The 20234-nt window shown below is 47.7% G+C and overlaps 1 protein-coding gene across 9 annotated transcripts in view; it reads left to right on the top strand.

Moving 5' to 3' along the window:
* The window catches only part of LOC142573162 (glycoprotein-N-acetylgalactosamine 3-beta-galactosyltransferase 1-like), a 208954-nt gene that overhangs the window by 134553 nt on the left and 54167 nt on the right, over positions 1–20234 (top strand). For 2 of the 9 annotated variants that reach the window (XM_075682728.1, XM_075682724.1), the window contains exon 1: positions 14325–14481. The exons of the other annotated variants lie outside the window; for them this stretch is intronic. The gene's annotated coding sequence lies outside the window, so the exon portion shown is untranslated. Of the gene's footprint in view, positions 1–14324; positions 14482–20234 lie in introns of those variants that run through there. 9 annotated transcript variants of the gene reach the window in all.

Genomic DNA, 20234 nt, shown 5'->3' with positions numbered 1-20234 from the left:
TACACATTAAACGCGCAAGTCACTGATAGACGGCTAGATTTTCTTGGTCTATAGTACCTAAGTTCCTTCCGTTCCAAGGAGGTTGCGAACTGAAGCGATGTGTAGCTCAAACGGCACGCGCTAAGCGACAGAGAAATTGCCCATCTCTGTCGTCTTCGGTGCCCCGTTTGCCTCAGTTTAAATCACCCTAAAAATACTCGGGCTGATTTCTTTTCGCAGTCGCTTATGGTTGCAAGTACACTCAACGTTAGACTCTGACTGCATAGCTTGCACAAAATACAGTCACTTTTATATTGCCGCACTTGCGTTCCCATGCTTAACCTTGTCGAAATAGCCCGCCTTGCCAAGCAAGCGGCGTGGTGAAGTGGTTAGAGTACCTGACTTGTGAGCGAGAGGACGTGAGTTCGAATCCTGCTGTCGGGCACGTTTTTTTTTTTCAGCTCATTAATTTTTTTATTAGGGTATAAATGCCTATTTTAATTAATTACACCTTTGCGGAGCATCGGAACGAATTACAGTTACTCCCTTGAGGACCATCGGGCAGGGGCAACTGTTAGTCCCCGAAGGAGTAAGCGCATGGGGAGTAACAGTTCATCCCATGTCAGTTCGTCCCCAAAAGGACTAATGGTTGTGGCAAATCAGTTAGTCCCCAAAAGGACTAACCTCCCTACCCCTTTTAGTCCTTTTTTTCTTAGAGTGTATATATGTGTGTCTTCGTGTTTGTGCACGCCGAAAGCGCAACTGTAGTCCACACGCTTTGGTGGAGGCGCGCGACGAAGGATCGCCGAGGCACCGTGTACAGCCGCGCGACCGAGCACTGACGTTACCTTTTGAGGCCCAAGCTTCTATTGCAAACAAACGACTGCAGTTAGTGCTGTAACGTTTCCGCCCTTTTTCATATGCCGTGTTATGTTCCGATTCCATCGGCTGTGGGCCTCGGAGCATGACGTCAGGGCCCTCTGCTTTATATTGTGACCGGGAATTTACGAGTGAAATGCGGTTTATATCGTCGTTGTCGGTTGGTTGTGATCCTTATAGCAGGGAGACGAAACCAGAATATAGTGCGGTGATTCGGTAGTGGCCTTTCTAGGGTTTGGAGATGGGGAGCAGCAGTGTTGAAAAAAAAGTGAGTCTTTCTGGCTCGTAGGCTGCGCATGATTTACGCAACTGAAAGTAAAAGGTAGAAGAAGCTATTGCTGACAGTTTTTTGTTGTTCTCTGAACAGCCTATGGCAACTCCGTTGGTGAGTTCGCAGCGTTCGACGGCAGCACACTCGAAACATTCGCAACAATTCCCTGTTTCGTCCTTCCTTTGCCTTTTTCCATCTTTCCTGTAGACTTTCCATCCTGCTTTCGTATTAGTGTAGCGTCATAGGAACAATGGAAGGCTCGTTGGCAGGAGAGCGTTCACGGGCGCTCGGGAGGAAGGAAAATATACGCGAAACTGATTACTTTTCGCTGAAACTTCAAACACGTGACCCACGATAGGCTCCGCTCTCCGAATCGTGCAAACACCTGCGTTCGTTTTCCCCCAATTAACACGGCGAGCTGGTCGAGTTGGTGATTGAACGTGTTCCTAAGGGTGGGCAGCGCAACCCGGACGAAAGACATCGTGCACTTCCTCTTGTCTTTCGTCCGGCTTGCGCTGCCCACCCTTAGGAACATGTTCGTTTTCCCGCACGCCTGGGCTAAATGTATCCAACAAACGCTCACCAGCTAAGACCTGCGCGGTTTGAGCCTTTACGTCACACCTGAAGGCGTTACGTACGCGTGGCGCTTGCGGCAGATAAGACGTGGCACACGCCGAGGTTCGTGAGTGGTGTCGCTGGCTAACACTCCCAAGCTAAGTTCGAGTATGAATGAATGAATGAACTTTATTCCTCTTTTAAGAGAGGGGAGGGGCCGGGGCGAGAGAGGGAGGTCTAAGCACTCCAGTCCCAGCAGGCGTCCGTCACCACATTATGTGGCTCGACGTCCGTCTATAGTTCGAGTAGTAAAACGCAAATACCCCAGACAGTGGATGGGAAAACGGCGCCGCTGTTGCTAAGTTGGTTAGAGCAACGCACGCATAATGCGAAGACGTGGATCGTTCCCCACCTGCGGCAAGTTTTTTTTTCGTGCACTTTCATTGCCATTAATTTATTTATTTCAATTAGCAAGTACAAGTAATTTCCACTGTGTTGTCCTCGGTGTCTTTGTTTGTTGGCCTCTTATGATATGATCAATAAAACAATTGGCCCCCTCGGTTAACCCCGTTTCTTGTGAAGGTGCGAGGCTTATATGTCACTTCGGCGAGGTTCAACGCGATCAGTTTACGCTTTTACGTTTTGTTTCTTCGCACGCGTGATTTTCAGCTGGCCCTTCGCCACCACTCGTGTTGTCACTGCTCGAATCGTATGTTGGTATTCTCTCACTCCGAGCGGGGAAACGAGTGGTCGAACGTGCTCAGCTTTAGATTTTCGAAGGCAAACTCCAACCAATATGTTCTCACCTGTAACATACACAGGCTGCCCTACGCTGTTGGAGGGGGAACGTGAGGATGAGAGGGAGAGAGGAAGCCGGCGTTAGCTGCGTGCTCGTGCGCGGATAGCGACACGTGAAGTCAAGGCCCAGGTCACTAGTCGTAGAAAAAGAAAAATGCGCAAAAATGCCTTCACTGTATTCTGGGCCGATGATCGTTACGTGACGGTGTTCCAGTAGCGTAGCAACGGAGAGTGGGCAATCGTCTGGTTGTCCGAATTCATTGGATAGCGGTTGTTTTTTGTAAATCAAATCGAGGTCGTGTAGCGGTACAATTAGTGGTTGACGTTCTGTTAGCAGCTGCAGACAATTGGCACTGTCAGCTGTTCCAACTAGCGCTGAGTAGGCTCTGGTGACCCCCAACCTCAACAAATACAGAAGAAATGGCACGCGTCGGTGGAGTCCACGTGAAGGTCAGACTTGTAGCGGTGAATTGTACTCCTTGCAGTCTAATTGAAATTCTGCGTGAAACAGTGCGGCCCGTATTATATCGGCTTTGGAAACCTCAAGGCGGGGGCCTTGTTTCTGCACTGATAATCGTATAGTTCATCTTGCTCCTACGAGGCATGCCGAAATACATATATCTGGGAGTTAGAAAATCGCACAAACCGGAATAAACACTCGTCAATTCACGTTCCGCGTATACAAAAAGGGCAGGCAACGCAAGGCGTGGTTACAGCCAAGGCGCAAACCTTTTTCGAGAAAGTTTAGTGGTGGGTGATATGGACCGCAGCATGACAGCGCACTGGCGTTGTACTCGCGTGCTGCTCGGGAAAATAAGGAGGCCGAGCAGGTGGCACGTGCGCGCGCTCGCATGCGGATCGGGGATGTGATAGAGACCGCGCACGGAGTGGAGACCGTGCGAGGTGCCTGACGTGACATTTGCGAGAGATCGCTGCGCAAGAATAGGAAGGATGTTCCGCACCAAGGACTTGGACTGAACGGCTGAATAGGGCCCGACGTCAGCGCCCTCGCTTGCTGTATACAGCGTCGCCCTTTGCGTTGCCGATTGTAAATACGAATCGCCTAAAGCGTAAATTTTGCAGCTGAACTTGTAGCACGCGTCTCATTTCAGTGCTCCGTTCAAGGTATGCGCGTACCCACGGCATGGGGGAGTGAAAGAGAAAGAATGCAAAGAAAGGCAAGGAGCGATATGGAAAACGCCAAAGTGGGCCGTCCAAATCATGGCACTTTGTCGGAACCGATGCTCTCTTTATGATGGGGCACACTTCCGCGCAAGATCTATAGCATGACAGCACACCCGCAACAAAGGAAGAAAGGAAACTTGAATCTGCTTTTATTTATTTTTTTCCCGTGTGCTTAACTCGCGCCAGCGGCATTCACAGCCACCCATGCACGTTCAGGTGCACTTGTACGCACACGTTCGCCCATTTAAAACGACGTCTGTTGAGCGAGCGGGATCGAGCCAGGTATATTTCGACCTTGAGACGAAGAGTAAGCCGTGGCAGCCACAGGCTTAGCTTGTGCGTCGCTATACTGCAGGCATAGCCACGGACAGGTCGGGCCGTTCAGAGCCAGACATAGAGGCGCCACGGTCGAAATATTGTAGTTCACGGCGCCAGGCTTGTAGTCGCGAAGATGGCGTTTAACATATGCGATAACTTCAGGAAGGTTGTCAAAGGCAGCTGCGTTCATGTTGGATCATGCAAGTACATTTTGCATGATGCTGGTCAAGTGAGAGAGAAGTTCAAAATGTGTGCAATAAAATTGTGTCAGTGCACATGAAGATCGCTGAAGAAGATATATGTCACGATTGCGCACGTCTTTTCAAATGTCATCATGGTTGCTCAACGCGTCATTATCTATATCGCCTAAACAGAGCTGTAGGCAGAATATTTAGACCCTGCGATAAAAGTGAGCGCAAGTTCACTTCGAGACAGGCAACATTACAGAGGATGATGAATGTGGGGTTGTTTGTCTTCCTCTTTTGGCCGTGTGTACATTTAGGTACAGTTTTACGCAAATAAATTGAAGTTAGCGTGCAGGTGAAGCAGATATCTTCCGAAGTGTTACAATCCTTTCGCAGTGTTCCATTTCATCTGCGGAGAAAACGGGAATCTTTCTTCCATGACTAGATGTACAGTGTAAAAGCCTTCTCCGGGCCTCTTGTACAGTCCAGATAGTTTGGAGCTAAGTCCGTAATTTGGTCAGATAAAGGTGATTATGGAGGCTGCAAGAGTGGCGTGAAGTTCCTTGTTCAAACATTTCACGTCTGTTTATACGATCCAAGTGATAGTTCACACGCGTGTAGCACCACTGCGGGTGAGAGTGGCAATCTCGCCTGGAACTTAACCGCATTAAGCTGCCGCCGGTGTTGGGACAGAAGGGCTAGAGATGCGAAAGGATGCCGTAGTTTAGAGAGCAGTGAGGACTCCGCGGCTTTCGCCATATGTACAACAAAGGCTTACTGCTGCCGAGCGAATTGCATTTTCAGCGCTATAGGCTTGCAATTCGCCAAAGGGGCGTTAAATCTTCTGCATGCCTCGTGCCTGTCTCAGGTGGTGGATGTACTTAGTGCTCCTACTAAAAGCTTTCGACTCGCCCGTCAAATCACAGGAAGTCTCTCAAGTTCGTTCTTGAAGCACATTCGATTAGCTGTTATTAGTGTCACGCTGCTCATGGACGATCTCAGTGCATCTGCAATCGCATCACCTGCACACCGAGTCATACTACCTCGGCACAGCTCTTGCATATGCAACTGAAGTTTTGAGTGAATGGTTCGTATGACGCATTAAGAGAAAAGGCCCCCAACTTGTGGTCTGTCAAATATGTGGGATACGCAGTCAACCACCGCGGCACACCGTGGTCAGGTAGACGCCTTTGGTCTGCGCCAATGTGCTGAACTGCTAGTGTTCATGATGATGAGGTCATGTTCAGAAGGTAAGGATGCAAAGTGCCTGCTCCTGAAACTTATATAGGTGCTTCCACGAATAGGTGCTGTACGTTTATACCGCCAGCTGTTATTTGTAGGTGTGCAGTTATCCTTCCCTTATATATAGAGGGATTCTAACTTCCGACAATGGCAACCGAGCATTCGACATAGCTCAGTCAGATAATCCCATAGGCGGCGAGGCTACCTCATCGCCGACAAATAGACACCAGAGGGCCCTACATGCCTAAAAACTTTTTTGATTTATCTGCAATAGATGGTGTGTGTGGGGGCGCCCATTATACAGCCAGCGCGAGGCATGTCGGTAGAGTCAGTTTAAGTCCATTTAGTATATCTCAAATGCCTGAAAACATGCTTGAATTATCCGCGGTGTAAGGGTTTTGATGATCGCGGCAGGCGGCAGGGCATAGTATTTCTCAGTGGTTCTAACATCGTGGTTTCGGAGACTCCCGTACGCAAGCGGCCATGAACGCGGCTAGATACACGATATATTTTCAGCGGAATTGAACAGCACTTAATAGCAGTATGGAAAAAAAAGAAAATAAGAAAATGAAAAAAAAAATATTCAGCGCTTACCGCGAATTCACTGACGCGTCTGGAGAGAGGTATACCAAACAGTTCACGGTCTCGGCTGCCTGTCTCATGCATCGGAGAAGTCTTTCCGAATGAGACGGAACTGGTACTGAGATTGATGTCATTAATCAGGTTATCGAGACATCCGCAGAGTAAAATAAGCCTCTTTATATGGCTTTCATAGATTATGAAAAGACGTTTGATTCAGTAGAGATGCCAGAAGTGATAGAGGAATAACGTAATTTAGGAGTACAGACTGCTTACATAAATACCTTGGAAAATATCTACAGAGATTCCACAGCTACCTTAATTCTACAGAAGAAAAGTAGGACGATACCTATAAAGAAAGGGTCAGACAGGGAGGCACAATCTCTCCAATACTATTCACTGCGTGCTTGGAAGAAGTATTCAAGCTATTAAACTGGGGAAAGTTTATGAGTAAGGATCGACGGCGAATATCTCAGCAACCTTCGGTATGCCGATGATATTGTTCTATTCAGCAACAACGCAGACGAGTTACAGCAAATGATTGAGGACCTTAATAGAGAGAGTGTAAGTGTGGGGCTGAAGATTAATGTGCAGAAGACAATGATGAATAGCCGGGCAAAGGAACAAAAGCTCAGGATCGCCACTCAGCCTCTAAAGTCTGTGAAGGAGTACGTTTACCTAGGTCAATTAATGAGAGGGAACCCGGATGATGAGAAGGAAGTTCATAGAAAAATAAAGATGGGTTGGATCGCATACGGCAGACATTATCAGCTCCTGATTGGAAGTTTGCCATTATCATTGAAAAGGAAGGTGCATAATCAGTGCATTTTACCAGTGCTGGCATATGGGGCACATACTTGTAGGCTGACAAAGAAGCTTGAGAACAATATAAAGACCGCGCAAAGAGCCATGGAACGAATATTGCTAGGCATAACATTGACACAGAAGGAGATTTAAGGCAGAAAGCTTGGCTAGTTGGTATCGTTGACGTCAAATGCATCTTTGACGGCAAAACAAATAAAATTCTTGCACCATAAGGTGCCTCTGCGCATGCGCTTCAGGGATGGATCATTTAGCACGTGTCTTTTTGCATATATATTTGTGTCCTTCTTAGAATAAAGCCAGTTGATGTCTAGCGTTCGGTGTGTCCTTTTTCATGTTCCTGTCCGTGTCCTTTTTACGCGCTAGTGCAATGTCCCCTTATACGACAGAAATAGAGCGGTTTGGATCAGAGAGCAAACGGGTATAGACGATATTCTAATTGACATCAAGAGAAAAAAAATGGAGCTGGGCAGGCCACGTAATGCGCTGGTTAGATAACCGTTGGACCATTAGGGTTACAGAATGGGTACCAAGAGAAGGGAAACGCAGTCGAGGACGGCAGAAGACTAGGCGGCGCGATGAAATCAGAAAATTCGCGGGCGCTAGTTGGAATCGGTTGGCGCAGGACAGGGGTAATTGGAGGTCGCAGGGAGAGGCCTTCGTCCTGTAGTGGGCATAAAACAGGCTGATGATGATGATGATAATGATTTATCCTTAAGTAACAGGTCTCGCAGTCTTTCACAGTAAGACGTTCCCCAAGGCGATACATACACACATCAGTACTCTTGAAGGACGCAGCGCTGTATGTCACGTAGATACATGCCGTATGGCTCTCGTCATAGATCTGCACCGCGTGAGGAAAATGCAGGTAATGTCCGTATGACCACACATTGTATGTTGGCTGCACGAAGAATGTTTCTCTCCCCCTCTCTCACTCACACGCGTTGAAGGTATGAATTCGTAGTCAGGTAGTTTCATGGAAATTGGCATTTTAGGCTCACATATGGCTGATATTTGAATCCGGTTAGTGGGTACATAAGGGGTAAACATGTCATGAGAGACCTGATTTATCTTGTATGACACTCTAATGTCCGTGCACATTTTGACGCCTGTGTGAAGTGACGACAACGGGTGCATCATGGTGTCCTTGCTGAAGGCTTGCATGTGTATTCAGGGCTTCCAGCATTTCTAAGGATCTCTTAGACTTACAAGTACTGGAACGCTGGCACCCTTTCGGCAGCTTAGTCAGGGGCATGAGAAGGGCATTAACTAGCGACTGCAGCCTGATGAAGACTTGCCTGTATAGCTCTGGCATTTATCTGGAACAGATGTCGTGTTGAATATTATCGCCGTATTGTGTAAGCCAGACAAAATACCGGGAGTGCCGGCCAAGAATCAGTGATCACGTTCTCCTCAATTTCCTTGTTCTTGGAGTCAGCTGTGATTGGCCTAAGAGTCAAAGAAAGTGACGTTGATGGACCTGGAATACGTGTCGTAGACGCTGTGCGGATACTTGATCAAAGCCGCTGACAGCAACGCCGCCAGCGTCGTTGTCGAACAATGTGTGCAGTTCTTGGTGAGATGAGTGATACTCCAGCTGTGCTTCAAGACAGCCATCTCCTTCCGCACGTGAGACGCTGCTCGCGAATCGAATCTGTCTGCACGTCCGCAGAGCAAAAAGTTTTAACGAATTAGCATTCTTAGGGTACTTCACGCACTTTTGGGAGACTATGTGTGTATGTATCTATTATCTATGTTTGTATCTGTACCCGCCGTGGTCGCTCAGTGGCTATGGTGTTAGGCTGCTGAGCGCAAGGTCGCGGGATCGAATCCCGGCCACGGCGGCCGCATTTCGATGGGGGCGAAATGCGAAAACACCCGTGTACTTAGATTTAGGTGCACGTTAAAGAACCCCAGGTGGTCGAAATTTCCGGAGTTCTCCACTACGGCGTGCCTCATAATCAGAAAGTGGCACGTAAAACGCCATAACTATATTATGTTTGTATCTGTGTATGTTTGTACCTAACTGGGCAGTTCATAGTCGAATGAATAGCGCATCTGGCTGCTCTGCTGAGGTGATAGGTTTCGAAACCAGCCACCAGACCAACTTAGGCATCTGAGTATGTAGCAGCGAACCTCTTTCACGCCGACATGGTTCACTATAGACACGGGACTGGGTGGGCACCGGTGTTCGAAGAAGAAGATGATGATGAAAAACTTTATTTATCCCTCTTTAAAGGGAAGGGGGCAATGGAATAGAGGGTGGGGGGAGGAACTACTTGAAGTACGCCTCCTTTATCCTCTCAGCCCACTCCAGGATGGCCTCCTGAAGATCGGGCCTTGGAGCTGCGCAAGCAGCCTCCCGCTGCTCCTCACTAGATATTAATTGCTTGAGAAAAGGGGGAAGGGGGTGCTTAGGGCACCCCGACATGATTTGGTTTAAGTCTGCTTTGGGAGAGACACAGAACTTACAAGAGGGAGAAAAGTAAATGGCGGGATGAATGCGGTGGAGGAGGTAAGGGGACGGAAAGGTACGAGTCTGCAGCTGTCGCCACAAAACTTCACACCTACGCGGGGATTTGCCCATGAGTGGCGGAAAGGTTAAGCGGTCTAATCGGTAGTGCGTGCAGATGTCGTGGTAAGTAATAAGTCGATCCCGCGCTGTAAACGGCGCCTCCTCCGTGGCGAGGTCCCACACATCTGATGCCTGAGCCCGGACTGTAAATCCTCGGGCACTGGCATGAGCCGCCTCGTTTCCGCAAGGCCCGCATGCGGAAGAGTCCAGATTAATGCCACAGTTTGATGGAAAGGATGGACCAAGAGGAGAGAAAGGGCTGGCTTAGAGACCCTACCCGCTCCGAAGTTATGTATGGCTGCTTTGGAGTCGCTAACGATAACTGATGAATTTGGGATTGTGAGGGCCAGGGCTATGGCCGCTTCCTCCGCCTCCTCCGAGGAAGAGCCAGGAATGGAGGCGGCCGCAGCGACCTGGCCGTGAGAGTTGATGACTGATATTGCGTAATGATTTCTGTTTCCATATTCGGCGGCATCAACATAGCGCACGTCTTTTGAGGCGGAGAATTGTTTTTGGAGAGCCTTTGCTCGCTGCCTCCTGTGCTGTTTGTGGTGCACAGGGTGCATGTTTTTAGGAATTGGGGGATGCAGAGGCTGTCGTGTATGATGTGGAATGGTGTATTTAGTCTTGATGATGGGTGCCGGAGTGATAGAGTTTGTAGAATGTGTCGACCTGTTGCGGTGTTAGAAAGTCTGCTATATTGGGATGTGAGGTTGGCTTCTGTGAGTTCAGTAAGTGTGTTGAAAGTTCCAGTGAGCATTAGCCTTTCAGTGGAGGTACGTATGGGGACCCCCAGAGCGAACTTACATATTTTGCGTAAAAGAGTGTCGATCTTATCCGATTCTGATTTAAGGAAATGTAGATATGGTGTTGCGAATGTAATCTTACTAATAACGAAGGCCTGGATCAAGCGGAGAAGTTCGGCCTCCTTTAGTCCGCCACGTTTATTGGAGACTCGCCCTAGAAGGCGCAGGGTGTGATAGACTGTGGATCGACGGTGTGGTGTGGAGTGTATGTAGCGTATATGTGTTGAGCCGGTGGCTTTGAATGTGTAAACCGAGCACCCGGAGCCTGTCCACTCTAGTAACTGGGATGTGGTTTAGGATGACCTATATACTAGACGTGTTTTCCGGCCCCCCGGTGGGATGGCAGAAGCAGTAGCTCGGATTTTTTAGGGGAGCATGTGAGATTCATAGCCCCGGCATGAGCCACGATGGCGCCTGCTGCGACCTGTAGAGTGTCTTGAATCTCTCCATCGGAGCCGCCAGTCGTCCAAAGAGTGATGTCATCGGCGTAAAGTGAAAACTTGAGATCGGGAATAGACGGAAATGCTTACGCCATCGGCATCATAGAAAGATGAAAAAGAAAAGGGGACAGCATTGAGCCTTGGGGCGTGCCGTAGCTACCTAAAGCGTACGAAAGGGATTGCTCTGTGCCTATGTGTATCGTTGCGGTACGGTTGGATAAGAAGGTACATATGTAGTCATATGTTGAGTCATAGGTTGTTGGAGAAGTATGGGAGAGGCCTTTGCCCTGCAGTGGGCGTAACCAGGCTGATGATGATGATGATGATGATGATGATGATGATGTAGTCATATGTCTTTCCTCCAACCCCAATGAGATTAAGCTCTCGGAGGCTGGCGGAATGTGAAAGGTTATTGAAGGCTCCGTGGAGGTCCAGACTGAGAATTGCTTGCGTATCTAGACTGCTATTGGGTGTAATGATGTCATGCTTCATTCGAAGCATGATATCTTGGCATGAGAGAGATTTTCGAAAACCTACCATTTCTGATGGATAAAGATTGTTGTCTTCCATGTATTTACTGAGTCGGTTGAGGATGACGTGTTCGAGTGTTTTACCTAGACAAGAGGCTAGTGATATAGGCCTGAGATTAGAAGTGTTGAGTTGTTTGTTTGACTTTGGGATAAAAATTACTCTGGCATTTTTCCACGAACTAGGGAGGGTGCCAGTGTCAAAGCAGTGATTGAAGTACGCCGTGATGGCTGTGGCAGAATTGTCGTCTAGATTGCGGAGTATTTTATTGTTAATAAGGTCGGGGCCTGGTGCTGACATTGTGCGCAGGGTGGTGAGGGCATGGTGAACCTCTGCTTCCGTGATAGCGGCGCTAAGTGGCTCGTTGCGTTCGCCAGTATATTTTGGCATGTCATACTTCTGAGCGGGAGGCAGACGTTTATGGCGGAGGTCGTCGAATAATCCGTTGAGATTGTTTTTGTGTGCATGTAGCAGTTTGTTTATGCTATGGTTGAGGTGTGTGCGCGATGTGGTAGGGTCTAATAAGTGTCGCAAGAGTTGGCATGTGCGCTTGTTATCGAGGTTGTCATGCATGTTTTCACATATGTGGCCCCACTGCTGGTGGGTCAGTTGTGTGGCGTACTCCTGGATCTGGAGGTCTAACTTGGCAATTGTGAGTCTTAGTTTTCTGTTCGGAGAGGCCTTTCGACGCCGACCTAAGCACTGGGCATGTGCCACTCGGTCTGCGCTGATCTCCAGTGGACCCCTTTGGTGCCAGCTCGGGTCACCGGCTATGCGCCAGTAGGTGTGTGCCGGTCCTCAGTGAGCACGCCAACTTTGGTAACGAGGTTTGTGCCACTGGGAAAGGGCCGCTCTGAAATGACGAAAAAAGGATTTATCCCGTGCTGCGCGTGATCGAACCCGCACGTTGCAAGCGTTCCTCACAGACTGCACATTAGTACGCAGCGCTACAAGCGCTTCGGGTTTGTGACCCTTTGCAATAGACACCTTTCATGGAAAAGCTTCCCCGAACTGTGCCATAAATGCACTGGGTATGTACCGCTCTTCAGTGAACTTGGGAAACTGCATGTGTGCCTCCTTACGTGCGGCAAGCGAGGCGACCATTCTCAGCATTCGCCGTCACTAGCGCACCACGCTTCTCGCAGCAAGCGTGCAAAGGAGTCGCGCTGCAGTACACGCCTCATGCGTAACACCGTTTCTACGGTGATAATACGTTGTGTCACTGTAGTAATTCCACGCAATCCAGTCGACAGTCATGAGATGGGTTTTGCCTCAATTTTTTTTTTAGATCGCCGTTAGTGTCTCGCGGTGCATCTTCAGGGACTGATGTCAGTGTTTTGATCAGCTGCATTTTCACTTCGCGGTTTGGCGAGCTGAGCGGTCCTATATTTTGAAAAGGATGCTACTATTTTTATGTTCCTCTTTCTTTCTCTTCTGTTCTTGGTGCGAATTGCGGGCGTAGGTGTATAAAGGAACAGCCCAACGGTGGGCATCCGCACTAAGTTCTTTTGTGAGCATATATCACCATACAAGGCCACTATACCGGGTGTTTCTACGAAGACTTTAAGTAATAGCTGAAATTGCATTTTTGAAATAAAGGGACGCTTTTTTCATAGATGTGCTGTCAATGGTGGCGACCACGGAGTGACTGGGAACACGAAGTAATTAGTGGCTAATGAACAAAATTCATTAGGAAACTTTCAAACATTTACATTTAGCGGGCTTATCGTATTTCGGCGATTTAAGTGAGCTCTCCGTACAAGCCATATCTACTTTCGGATCTGGAAAAATGCAATTACTGTGGCACGAAGAATTTCGGCTATCAGCGCGCGCGAAACCGACACAAGGGGGGCTGCAGCGCCCCTCGAGGCGACGTTCTGCTCACGTCTCCCAGCAGCAGGCAGCCAGCGCGCTGCGACAGCGAGGAGCACGGCCGGAGCCGCGGCGCTCTGATAGCCGAAATTCGTCGTGCCACAGTAATTGCATTTTTCCAGATCCGAAAGTAGATATGGCTAGTACGGAGAGCTCACTTAAATTGCCCAATCACGATAAGCCCGCTGAATGTAATAAATGTTTGAAAGTTTTCTAATAAATTTTGTTCATTAGCGTCTAATCACCTCGTCTCATCTGTCACCCCATGGTAGCCACCACTGACGGCTCGTCAACGAAAGAACCGTTCTTTTTTTTTTTTTTTTGAAACGTCTGTTTTTAAATATTACGTTAAGTTCTCGTGTAAAGATCCTGTGCATGTTTTAGCAGTGAAAGTGCCGTGTTTTTTATTGATGGCGTTATCAAAAGGTTGCATGTTGCTTAAAGGGGCATCGTGATCTGCGCACATGAAGTCAGCGGATGAGAGTGTCAGTGATTCATAGTCGGCCGTTTGTGTGTTCTCGTGTCCATGTTCTGCATGCCTGCTTTGAAAGCGAAATTTTATTGGCATACATTATTTCTTTTTGCGTGGCTGGCGGCTGGGTCGATCGCTATCTCGGTGGCTAAATTTGTGGACGCACATACAAACGTTACGTGAAAGTACCCGCGAAATGGCGCATACAACCGTTGTATGATCGCCAAGTAGTGCACCTCTGTGCTATCCAACAAAAGATAACTTCCTACGTAAAAACTTGAACATATAATATCGGCTCACAGGCATCTCTAAAACACACCGACATGTTTATGGAGGGGTGAACTGCATTCCACGGGTCATTGTGCATCCGCCTTTGGTCACTCCTTGTGAGAGATGTAGCGCTTATGCATAAGCATGGCAGAGAAGTAATGTTGTGATCCCGTTTTGGTGGACAAACATGGACATTCGGTGATGTCACTCGTTGCGTGGGGTGAAAGTAGACAAAACTGTACGCTTTGGCGTCTGTTGTGAAGCATTTAATTAACCGCTTCACTAAAGCTTCGCTTCACATAAGATTCCAGCGTGTCCGTTGGATCGGCATTTTTGTTTTCATGCCACGAATGTCAGCGAATACTTTTTCACAAGTGTTTTAACGCCTTTGATGACCTTTCATGGCTCACGAGGAGCACGGACTGCGGACGCGTGCGATGCCGCCCCGACGGTGCACCTCGCGGAGGTTTGGCGTCGCGAGTTTCGGCGTGTATCGCGCCCCCTGGCGTGCAGTGTGTCGCGATCGCAGCTGCCGCAGCTGCTGGCGGCGGGAGTCGAAGGAGTCGCGTGTTGTGATGCCTGCATTGCTGTGCAGCTGCGTTGGCCGAATCGTGGGTCGTGTTCTTCGTGAGGCGCCGTTTTTTGGGCAACGTGCGTCCTCTCTTCTTTAGACCGAAGAGTCCGTGCCTTCAAGCATGTCGGATGGTGAGCATTCCCGTGCCGTATCGCCCGAACATTGCACGAACTTGCTTGTCGCTAACGTCGCCCAGCGGGCAACGTTGGGTACGCTGCGCATGTGCACATGACTTCAAATCTGCTTGGGTTTCTTGTAGGTTGTTTTAATCGCCCGCTTATTTTGGTTTCGCTATTTTTAAAACAGCGTATTCTTGTGCGGTGTACAACCACTTTTGTGCGGTGAAGCATCTCACACAAGGCTTTCCAAAAACAGAGACTAGAAAAGAAAAGCTTAATTTACTTGCAGAACTCAAGCATTCCACCGGTTCAATCGCAGGCGACTCTGTATTTGCGGCTATGATTTTCGCATTGCACCTTTTTTTCACTATCTTGCGGCACGTTCGTTGACCGAGGCAGAAATTAAGCATAATTTTTGTTTTGTATCAGTTCGATTTGAAAAAATGATATTGTCTAAATATGTAACCAGATGTTTGTGCCTTCCAAAGATAGAGCAAAGAAAATTCACCATAACAATGTTCTTCGCAAGTTCTTTCATGTTGCCGAGTGGATGCAGAAATTAGGTTCGACACCTGAAATGAAGATTACACAGTTCCGTGACATCAAAATTTGATTATGATGCAAAACGTACTTGCTGGATGTATCGAAAAGAAGGGGAAAAAACGCACTTGAGTTCAGGAAAAAGGCGATCGCGTTTGTCTTCCGCTTGCAACAATCGGAAAGGAAATGCACTAAAGCAATATATGCAGCTGAACTAGTTCTATGCTGACGTTTTTCTATTATAAATACACGCGAGACTCACTGAATGTCACGGGATAATTATTATAAATTTGAGCTGCAACCGTGGTAAGTAGCCTACTTCCGCATAGCGCTGGCGAAAGCCTCTGAGGAGAACTTGCAAAGTACAAACACGGAGGGCTGCTCGTGGGCGTGGGTGGACGGATGACGAAGGTGTTAGGCTAGCAGAAGAGAGAATGCCTCGGATATCAGAACGAAAGATCGGTGGTTTGAAACGCGACCTATGGACGCCAGTTGTCTTGTAGGTTTGAAGATAAAATAACTAGAAGATACATTTGGAGGTGTGTTAACGATTTGATTCTTCTTTGGTGAGACGTGTGGTGACAACTTCGTCAAAGCGTACGATTTTATCATTACTGTGTGCTCCTTGTGTTGGTATTGAATCAGTCAGTCAACCTTTATTTCCTGTTTAACCATGGAAGAGGATGAGAAAAAAGGTCTCAAATTGACACCACGGCATGCTCGTTTTGTGCTGCGCCTCCCGTTTGTGCTGCGCCTCCCGTTTGTGCTGACATTGTGCTGGGTAGGCTCGTTTTCTGGTACGTCTCCCTATTGGGCTTATTTTGTGCTTGGTACGCTATTTTTGTGCAACGTCTCCCTTTTGTGCGTACTTTCTGCTTGGTACGCTCGTCTTGCGCTACGTCTCCCTTCTGGGCTTAATTTTTGCAGGCTACGCTCGTTTTGTGCTACGTCTCCCTTTTGTGCGTATTCTGGGTTGGGTACACTCGTTTTGTGCTACCTCCCCCTTTTGGGCTTATTTTGGGTTGGGCGTTTTGTGCTACATCTCTCTATCGGGCTTATTTTGTGCTTGGTACGCTCTTCTTGTGCAGCGTCTCCCTTTTGTGCGTGCTTTCTGCTGGGTACGCTCGTTTTGTGCTACGTCTCCTTCCTGGGCTTATTTTTTGCAGGCTTCCCTCGTTTTGTGCTACGTCTCCCTTTCGTGCTTATTTTGGGCTGGGCACACTCGTTTTGTGCTACCTCCCCCTTTTGGGCTTATATTGTGTTGGGCGTTTTGTGCTACGTCTCCCTTTTGGGCTTATTTTGTGCAGGCTACGTTCGTTTTATGTCAGGTCTCCCTTTTGTGCGTGTTTTGGGCTGGGTACGCTGGGGCTTGTGTTACGACTCCCTTTTGGGCTTATTTTGTGCTGGGTACGCTCATTCTGTCGTATGTCTCCATTGTGTGCGTGTGTTGTGCTGAGTACGCTCGTCTTTTGCGACATCTCCCTTTTGTTTGCGTACACTCGTTTCTGCTACGTCTCGCTTTTGTGATGGATACGATCGTGTAGTGCTACGTCTCCCTTTTGTGCTTGTTTTTTACTGGGTACGCGCGTTTTCAGCTGCGTTTTCCTTTTGTGCTGGTGCTAAAATGTTGTACAAGTGATCGTTTACGTAATATCCTTCTCTTGCGGCGAACAAGTTAACTGGACAGGCGTGGCAATGCTTGAAGTATATGTTACAGGAACGGAAGCACGCGTGCGAGCAGCTACAAGCAAGGAATATGGGCGCTCAAGTCACCTAAATTTCTTCCGTGACAAACAGCAGAGTGAAAAGGTTCAGAGGCGTACCATGATACTGGCCGCGCCATACGCAGCAGCCGCGGAAATGGAGCGCCCCCCTCCTGCCCCGATACCTTGCGCACGAAGGAAGATGGAGCGCTTTCTTCCCGCTTTCCTGCCTTACGCGCGCGAGATGGAGACGGCATCGTCGGCTCACCCTCACGCGCTTTGACTCGCACATGCAGCATACGGCGTGCGGCGACGATGTTATCACTCTTAGACTTTATACGGAACATTACGGTGACGCCGAAGACGTCGGCATAAATGCGCCTCGAGTGTCGATATAATTGCTATCGCAATAGTAAACCGTAGTAGTTCACAACTCTGGCTTCTCCGTACGGCCTGTTGGTGAAGCGCGTTTCCAGGAACTTCAGCAACACTGTCGACATATTAAAAAATATCGCATCGATAAAAAATGTCTTGGGCTACTTTTCGAAATTTCGCACTCACGATTGCAGAATGCAGGTTTTTGTGATTGCTGTCGCTAATTAAAAATCTGCAGGCACTATTACCAAAATTTGCATGCACTAGACGGTTTCAGTATGTGAGTAATCTGCTTCATAACTCAGCTTAAGAAAGCTGCAATAGAGCGCTCTTGTTGGCTTACTCTGTTTCATCGTGATATCGAAGTGCGCAGCCATTGCCATTATTTCATCACAATTCAGATCGGTCTGACTCGAAACTGCTCCGAAGTGAAATTATATTTGCCCCAAACTGCTCCAAAATGCAATTTAGCCTGCTCCAAGCTGCTCCAAAATGCAATTTTGTCCGCTCAAAAGCGCTCCAAAAGGCAATTTTAATTGCTCAAAAAATTGTTCCGAATTGACTTTGGGCATTCCCAACCCTGAATGAAGCAAATATATCCAACATTTATTATGTACATTCTCTCTTGTTTGATTCTTCTTCTTGCGTTTCTTCTCTATCTTCAAATTATATGATGGTGCCCTTGGATGATGCCGCAGTTTCGTGGAAGGTGAGCGCTGGCAGATGCGTGTTGTAGTACGTGACGCAGTTGAAGCGTGTCACGTTTAATAGACCTCGCACTTAGACGCGGTCGATGACGCTGCCTCCTCTCGATGCCAAACCGTAATCCACTGCACTGCGGCTGCGTATGGTACGGCTGCGCGGGCCCTGTCTTGACAGCGATCTGCGATGGGGACAGAGTGCGCCGAGTGCTAGTAGCAGTGGGTGGACAGTGAGGTACTTTCGGTATTGGCAATAAATTCCCCCTCTACGTAAATTCCCTGTCCCTGTCTATTGGTAATTCTCTGTCTACGTTGTCATAGCCTCCTTTAATATCCAAAAGGCTATCGATAAAGGTCTATTATGAGCTACTGAAATCCATATGCACTGAGTTAGTGCAGATATATTATGCTCTAAGCGTTTGCGTGGCCTGAACCCGTTATACAGTTCCCCTAGTAGATCATTTTTCTCCACTCACTTCGACAGTTCTAATTTAATGGCTTCCATTGCCATTCAATATATCACCGATGTTACTGTAATTGGCTTGTGCGAGTTTGTCTTATCCATATCACCGTTGAATTTGTAGATAGGTTCGTCTTGCTTTCACGCCATCCAACCGGAGTTTTCTCGTTCTAATCACTTGCTGAAAAGCATTAGTCAGCAGTGCCTTGCTCTTTGAACGGAGGTTTTTGATTAGCTGTATTGGGACTTCATTGGGTCCTGCTGCCGTAATATTAAGGACATTTTCGACAGCTTTTCTTTTTCTAATGAAAGCTTTCTATGTCAGATTTTGATCTCGCGGGATTCACTGTTGTTGCTGGATCTATTTGAGTCTGAACTACGGTTTCTGTCGTGCCGGAGTTATCTCGATTAATGTCTGTGATGTACCGCAGTGCATCATCTCCTTCGTAGATGTTACCACCTTCATCCCTTATATCCGTTTGCAAATTTTTAGTTGGAGCTCCAAGTGCTCTTACATGGTTCCAGAATCTTTTTGGGGCGCCTTTGTCTCTTTTGCGAATGTTATGCGCCCAACGTTCACTTGTTCCTTTAGTTCTCTCTTGCACGAGCTCACTGACTACCCTTTTCTTTTCTCAGTATTGGTTCCGTCTAAGCAACGCCTCTTCTTGTAATCCCAACACTTTTTGCTTCTGGATGATTCCTAGATGCCTGCGTACACTCTTCTATAACTTGCTTTATTTCCTTGTTCCACCACTTACGTGGTTTCCTTTCTTCCCATCCAACAATTTATTGCCGTGTCTGTCTTATTTCCTGCTGCATAACGTCTGCCAGTTCCTTATATTCCTAGACAGCTGTTGGAAAAGCCTCCATTTTGTTCTCTACGTTTTTACCGTGAAGCTGTATATAGCTAGGGTTTCATGCATTTTTGATCTCTGTGAAAAAAAAAAAAAAAGAAAACTACCATCATCGATGGCTCATACCCCGTAAAAATTCATGCTCCCGTAAGCAAGCACAAAATACAATGGCTCATAGCCCCGTAAGGCACAGGCTACAAGCACTCAGCAAAGTGAAGCGATTAGTGTATAACTTCCTAATCACGCATACAACACACAGAACAGCACGTCGAAAACTGTCATCACCAATGGCTCATACCCCCGTGAGCTGGCTCATACCCCCTTAAGCAAGCAAAAGATGCAATGACTCAGTCCCGTAAGGTTCATGGCTACTCACTTTGTGTGAATTAGCTACGATGACACGGCCCCTGTTGTCGTCGGTGATTTCAGTGTGGATGTGTCGATGCCGAAAAGGGAAGCGGTGTACGCGTTCCGTGTTTGAGACATATCCCTTGCGATGCCACACAGATCCGGCCCAAGCGAGCACCCGCGTGCTCGATTTGACATTATCAAAGAATGTGATTGCAGTTGCGAGTGAAATAATGACCACCGATCAAGAAAATAAATGAGTGTGCTTACCTTTCGTCACGATGACCGCCCACCGAGGCAATAAATGAGTTCGTACATTTGTTCAAAATTATGTGTCACCTCCGTGTCGTGTACTAAACAGCTTCATTGGTCAACCACCTTCACAGAGTGGAATAACTCACGATATTTTGCGATCTCTGTTATTTACTGTTCGTTCATATTTAGAAATTCTGATGCTATCGGTTCGTGTTTCGCATGAGTATTTTTCTCAAACTTTAATGTTCAACGTCTGTTGTCGCTACCCAGGCTATTTTTTGCATGTTCGTCTATTATCATTATATCTAGTTGTTCGCAGACAATTTCTGAGACTAAGGCGTAGTCTATACATGACTGCCTGTTTCCGCATTGCTATTTTACCTGTCCCTGACGCTTACTCTCCCGGTTCATTTGTATATGTTCTGTTGATAACACAGATCAAGCACTAGAGACCCGTTGTAATCAGCATATCCGTCTAAGTCATCCATGTGCGCGTTCATAATCACCTGGCCTGATTTCTTGAATTCAT

The sequence above is a fragment of the Dermacentor variabilis genome, chromosome 2 (assembly GCF_050947875.1).
Source record: "Dermacentor variabilis isolate Ectoservices chromosome 2, ASM5094787v1, whole genome shotgun sequence".
NCBI classification, from domain to species: Eukaryota; Metazoa; Arthropoda; class Arachnida; order Ixodida; family Ixodidae; genus Dermacentor; species Dermacentor variabilis.
The sequence above is the reverse complement of the archived record's forward strand: the minus strand, read 5'-3'. Positions and strand labels throughout refer to the sequence as shown.